This window comes from Mastigoproctus giganteus, chromosome 8, assembly GCF_048544385.1.
Source record: "Mastigoproctus giganteus isolate SK-2022 chromosome 8, ASM4854438v1, whole genome shotgun sequence".
Classification (NCBI taxonomy): domain Eukaryota; kingdom Metazoa; phylum Arthropoda; class Arachnida; order Uropygi; family Thelyphonidae; genus Mastigoproctus; species Mastigoproctus giganteus.
Genome location: NC_143582.1, coordinates 11,022,824 through 11,028,823, shown reverse-complemented (window position 1 = coordinate 11,028,823; position 6,000 = coordinate 11,022,824). Strand labels below are relative to the sequence as shown.

The 6,000-nt window shown below is 37.3% G+C and overlaps 1 protein-coding gene across 2 annotated transcripts in view; it reads left to right on the top strand.

Annotated features, from left to right (window-relative positions):
* LOC150081246 (glutamate receptor ionotropic, kainate 2-like) overlaps window positions 1–6,000 on the top strand; it is a 53,097-nt gene that overhangs the window by 21,428 nt on the left and 25,669 nt on the right. Inside the window, exon 1 of one of the 2 annotated variants that reach the window (XM_090379527.1) lies at window positions 4,348–4,442. The exons of the other annotated variant lie outside the window; for it this stretch is intronic. The gene's annotated coding sequence lies outside the window, so the exon portion shown is untranslated. Of the gene's footprint in view, window positions 1–4,347; window positions 4,443–6,000 lie in introns of those variants that run through there. 2 annotated transcript variants of the gene reach the window in all.

Genomic DNA, 6,000 nt, shown 5'->3' with positions numbered 1-6,000 from the left:
CGCGGGACAAAGACATGGACACTTCAGCAAAGATATTTACGAAAAACAAAATACTGGATGTCTGTGAGAAAGCCAAGAATGGCATGTTCCCTATTGGATCTACAGAGAAATGGTGGAAGTCGAAGTTAAGTTGAAATATTACTCTTTCTAATGTTTTTTTTTATGACGATTCGAACCCCATGGGGAACAAAATTTATAAATATTTACACATTTATACAGGGGCAAAAATATTGTAGACCTCATCATCACCCAAGAACCAGATACCATCATGCTGCAGACACTACAGGAACTATTAGCAGGCTAAGCGAGCAAAGATCGGACTCAAGGAGGTTTTCCAAGCATTTAAATGCAAGGAAGAAAGGAACGAATCAGATCGGACCCTTGCATAATGTTGTGACGAAGGCTTAAGTAAACTATTACATTAGGGTCACCCGGAAAATTATTTCATGTATTGTGTCTGCAAATTGTGCGTGTTCTCTGGTCGATTTGTCTGTTTTGCTGGACAAAAAACCCCAGCTTTTCCCGAAAAAAACCTTGCTCTCCACGCCTGAGACCGACTAACTCAGCCACAGAGTGAAAAAACGCCCATAAAAGTTCCTCGCTTCATCGATTGGATTCGAACCGGGCCTTTTCCACTCGGTGTGGGGAGGACAGTGACGATGCCACTCTGCTACCGCGCAGACGAAGATTTAGGAAAGTTGATGTTATGGATGAACTGATAGGTACTTTGCATCGATGTTGAGAGACGAAGGCCAATTGACCACTCGGATATCCAACCATTGCCTGAAAGCGATTAAGTCAGCAACGTTGTGTAAAATTACCATAAAAATTCCTCCCTTTACTGATAAAGAATTGTGAATTACCGGAATACGTTGTCTCCATGGGTGGTTGAGGCTGACAGCTTGGACAAATTTAAAGGTAAGCTGGATAAACACCTACGTGAGGTGTCTATCTAGCTACTAAAATTACACGGATGCTATCAGGTTCCCATTACTTTTTAGAAAGCCTGAAGATATTCTTGCTCACCCAGAATCCCTGAAATTAAGAAGACCATTTTAACTTGCTGGACTGACTGACAATCTTGACTGACTAGAGACCAATGAAACTCCATTATGGAAAAAATTAAAATTCAGGCGTGTTTTAACTGCTTAATGATCTTGGACCAGTAAAATAGCTTTGAAACTACCCCATCGAAATAAATTTCGATGTTCATGAACAACATCCCTAAGAGGAGAGTAACAACCTTGGAGAAATCATGGCGGACCTGAACTAGCACTAATCGAATGCGTAGTCATTTGGAATCATTCAAAAAAATTCTACACTGACAATTAGCATCAGCACACACACACGTAGACACAGAATAATTTTCTTTCATGGGAAGCATTGGCCAAGAGTTATGCGTCCTCCCCACACCAGATGGAAAGGACCTTAATTCGAATTCCCTCAATGACGCGAAGATTTTTAAGAGGCTTTTTCACAACGTGGCTGAGTTTGTCTGTCTGAGGCGAAGGTAGCATGGCTTTTCTCCAAGAAACACGGGCTTTTCGTCCAGAAAACAGAAAATCGACCATAGAACATACAATTTACCAAAATATTATGGACAGTGCAAGATGGCTTAAGTTATTGCTGCGCCTAAAACTCTACAACAACAACCTGCTTTTGATACGGTACATTGTCATTCTCAGAATGCCAAAATAGACAGCTTTCATTGATGGCAACCAGGGAGATGTGGTATCATTGAGACTACTGATCTTTAAATGCAGATCCGAATTTAAAGAACACGACCCAGAGGCCATTGTTCTAATATAGGCTAAAGTTTTCAAGTAGCCATTTGCCTATTGAATAAGCGCACTGCTGTTTAACAAATATCGGATCTTTCCAATTTCAATATTCAAATAAGGCCATGTTCTCGAGAGCGAATTACAAGTCCACTAAGACCAAATAAACTCCAGGTCCACTGAAATTCTCAGCGGACTAAGCGTTCTCTGTACACGTTTATGATGAACGCGCAAGATGGATACAAAGGTGAGTGACCGTTTCGCTGAGCATAAACCAAGGAAACATCGCTTTCATTAAAATGTATTAAGATAAAAGAATGCACGCTAGACCATCACTCTTCCTCAAGGTAAAGCGTGTTTATCCTTTTTGTTTTTGGCTGTTTCTGGTTGTTTTATGTTATATTCATGAGGAACTGTGTAACTAGCTCCTGGGAGACTTGTTACTACTCTTTTGACCTTAGACAGCAATTTTTAGCGGTAATTTATATCAAAGAATATTTCACTTTGTATTACTGTCTCCAACAATTTTAAGGAACGCTGACAACCACTGAAATAATATTTATCTTTTTTTTTCTTTGATGAAGACCCTATAGTACTTAGTACAATGCATGGGTTGAAGGTTGAGACGATGAAAGAAGGTATTTGTTGACATTAAACTTGAAGTTTTGTGGGTTGTAATTTTAAGAAATGTGTATGAAGGGAGGTTGTTCCAGAAAAGGGAAGTTGAAGGAATAAGTGAGAAAGAAGAAAAGTTGGTTCTGTGAGTTTGAAGCTGGACAGTAAAAAGAGCTGACTAGTTGTGGCACTGGCTTGGAAGGGAGAATGGAAATTATAGAAGGCAATTCAGAAGACCACTGGAAGTATCCATACAAAATTCATGCAGCAGAAACAGAACTATGAGACAGAGACATGTGGACATGTGTTTTTGTAAGGGGCGGCTCCTAGAACGTCAGTTCAGCTCCACCTCGTATCTTTGTAAAGAACCATGCCATTGTAAACCGGTCAGATTTGTGAGTAGTGTATGTTTGTGTCAGCAGTGTGCATGTTCTGTTGTGTTCTGGCTACTTGGCTACCGAGAAGCATCACCTGGAGAGATAGTTCTGAGTACTCGTCGGCACAACGGGAAGGTGGGCCAGTTCCAGTAAGGCACGTACCGTCTGAAAAGAGACTGTGACACAAAGTAGAGAGACTTTGTTAGAGATGGGCCATTAACTGCCTTCCATTGAATAGAATCTAGAAGCCTGAGAGAGGTTTTAGTGGCCCAGCCCCTGATGTGGAACAATATTCCATGGTAGGGCGAATTTGCGATTTGTATAGCGTGAACCTGTTTGGGAGAAAGGTAACGCTGAGAGCGAAAGAGAAAACCCAGTTTTTTAGATTTGTGGTTTGTTGTGGTGTATTTATGCCAAGACAGAGTAGACATCAAGGTATTCCCTATGTTGTTGGTTTAATAAGGTTTTATGAGCATCAGCAACTGAGGCCATATTTCTATGTATATACTGTACTGTTTGTAAATTGCTTGTGTTCTCTGGTCGATTTTCTGTTTGCTGGAAGAAAAACCCGAGTTTCGGGGAAAAAAAAACATGCTACCCTCGCCTGAGACCAACTAACTCAGCCACATTGTGAAAAAGTCCCATAAAAATTCGTCACGTCATCAACGGTACTCGAACTCAGGTCTTTTCCACCCGGTATGGGGAGGATGGCAGGTAATTCCTAACAGAGTATAGAAATATTGTTTCTCCAGATTTAAAATTTGTACTAAAATCACATGATCTAAATAACGTATTAAATAACACAGCAACAATAAAGCACACGAAGTGAGCCACAGATCTTAAAATCTATTTATATTTAAATGAACTGTTTACACAAGTAAATATTCCAAAACTCTTGTTCCCACGAGCTTTGTAAATAAATAAACAAAAGCGTACAATTTTTAAATCACGTATTAATAAATAAACATGAATATTCTATGAACAGGAGCATAATTTTCTTACTGTCTAAACTTCGGTAATTTTATATTTTTTGAATTAATTATAGGAATTTATAATCGACGCCATACTGCATATTTCTAACTTCGCCTGCTCACTTATGATGTCACGCGCTGGCAGCACGCGAAGCAGACTTCTTATTTGCATGACGTAACCGATGACGTGTCACCTGCATAATTAGCTGAAAATGGTGGTTTTTGTACTGTTTAACCGAATTAATATTTTGCTTATTCTTTATTTACAAAAAATGTTCCCACAAGCTTTGTAAATAAACAAACAAAAGCGTACAATTTTTAAATCCTTTATTAATAAATAAACATGAATGTTCTATGAACAGAAGCGTAATTTTCTTACTGTCAAAACTTTGGTAATTTTATATTTTTTGAATAATTATAGGAATTTATAATCGACGCCATACTGCATATTTCACCTGCTCGCTTGTGATGTCACGCGCTGTAAGCAGACTTCTTCTTTGTATGACGTAACCGATGACGTATCACCTGCATAATTAGCTGAAAATGGTGGTTTTTGTACTGCTTTAACCGAAGTAATATTTTGCTTGTTCTGTGTAAATATGATAAGCGTGTTTCCTGTTCGATCGAAGCAACTCTTAATTATACGCTACATTGGCGTCTCTAATGACAACTTCATATCGTCACACGCGTTATTACTGCCGGTGAGTAATCAGGTGAAGGTACGTGGCTCTCTATATTATTAATGTAAAACAAATTAAACTGTAATTCAGCTTCCTCGGCGCCATTGTGTTCTTGTTGGACGTTATGTCATCATACATTAAGGTTCTTACCAGAGCATAATTAAGTTAATTAAGTATTCTCGAAAGGTTTGCTTCATAACTTACCATCAAAGCAACATTAAATATTAAAGTGCATTACTCAAATCTTTCTGCAGATGCAAGTTTGATATCTTGAAGCACCAAATTGGTAAAAGGAAATAGTGATTAGAATTTTCTAAAATTAATTCCTTTGATGAGTAGAGGAAGTACGTTTGGGTGAAAGGAAGGTTATTGATAATTTTGATATTTTTGTGGGTTAATTAATTTTAGGATTTAAATGCAATTTTAATTATATTAGGAATGCAGACATCGCAATATTTTTATTATTTATTTCCTATTTTTAATAAGAGTAATTAATAATTAATGCAACTTTAATTATATTTAACCCCAGGGCGCGCATCTAGTGAGTATGGGCTTGGCACACCCAGGGTCCTGAGCTGGATATCATTTTTCTCTCTCTCAGGGTAACTCAGAAATTTTTTTTGGCTGATGCAGCAAAAGCCTCTGGCTTCCTTGCACGCACCATAATAATAATAAATTTCTTTCACCAAAATTTACTTTGGGTAAAAGAAATAATAAAAAATATTAAATTATAAAACATTAAAATTATCTATTCTATTAATATTTCAATTATGATTATCAAAAATATTAAATCATAATAATATTGTGTTCCGTGTGGTTTCCTATTATTATTATTAGGTTGATAGCACCAACATTTTTCATAATTATAATTAATAATTAGTAATTTTAATATTTTATAATTTAATATGGTTTATTATTTCTTTCACTCAAAGTAAATTTGGGGCAAAAAAATTTTATCGATTATTTTAACTTCGATATTTTTGTGGGTTAATTCACTTTAGAGATTAACTGCAACTGTAATTATGCTAGGAATCCAGACATAGCACAGTATTTTTTATTATTTGATATTTTTAATAATTACTGGGGTGCTTTGTGCCCTGCCTGCTTTGCTCGCCCATCTCCGCCTATCCTTTTTCTACGTAAAATGTAGAGGTATATGGAATAAGTCAAATCTTTTCTACGTAAAAGACACACCTGTCGAAACGCACTGGTTGATATCTGATATTTATCTGTGCATTTGTAGTGCGCGGCATTCTCAAGGTCGAATAAATATGGTAAATTCAGAACGGTGTTCACCCTCCAACATGGCGTCAAGCAAAACACTGGGAAAGCAGTTACTGACAAGTTGTGACTCCCATATTTCGACAAACGGACAGGAACAAAGCAGTGATTGGCAGAAGCCACTGCTTTTCCCCTCCATCCTAAGCACGTACACGAGGTTGGTGAACGTTATGGAGGCAGTTGTCAATAATTAATTGCATTTGTAGCAATGTAATTGCCTCGCCCTCTTCTCCCATTGGCTTGAATAAATAACACTAGGAGAAAAACTTTTTTAATGTATAGATAGATGATTAATAAT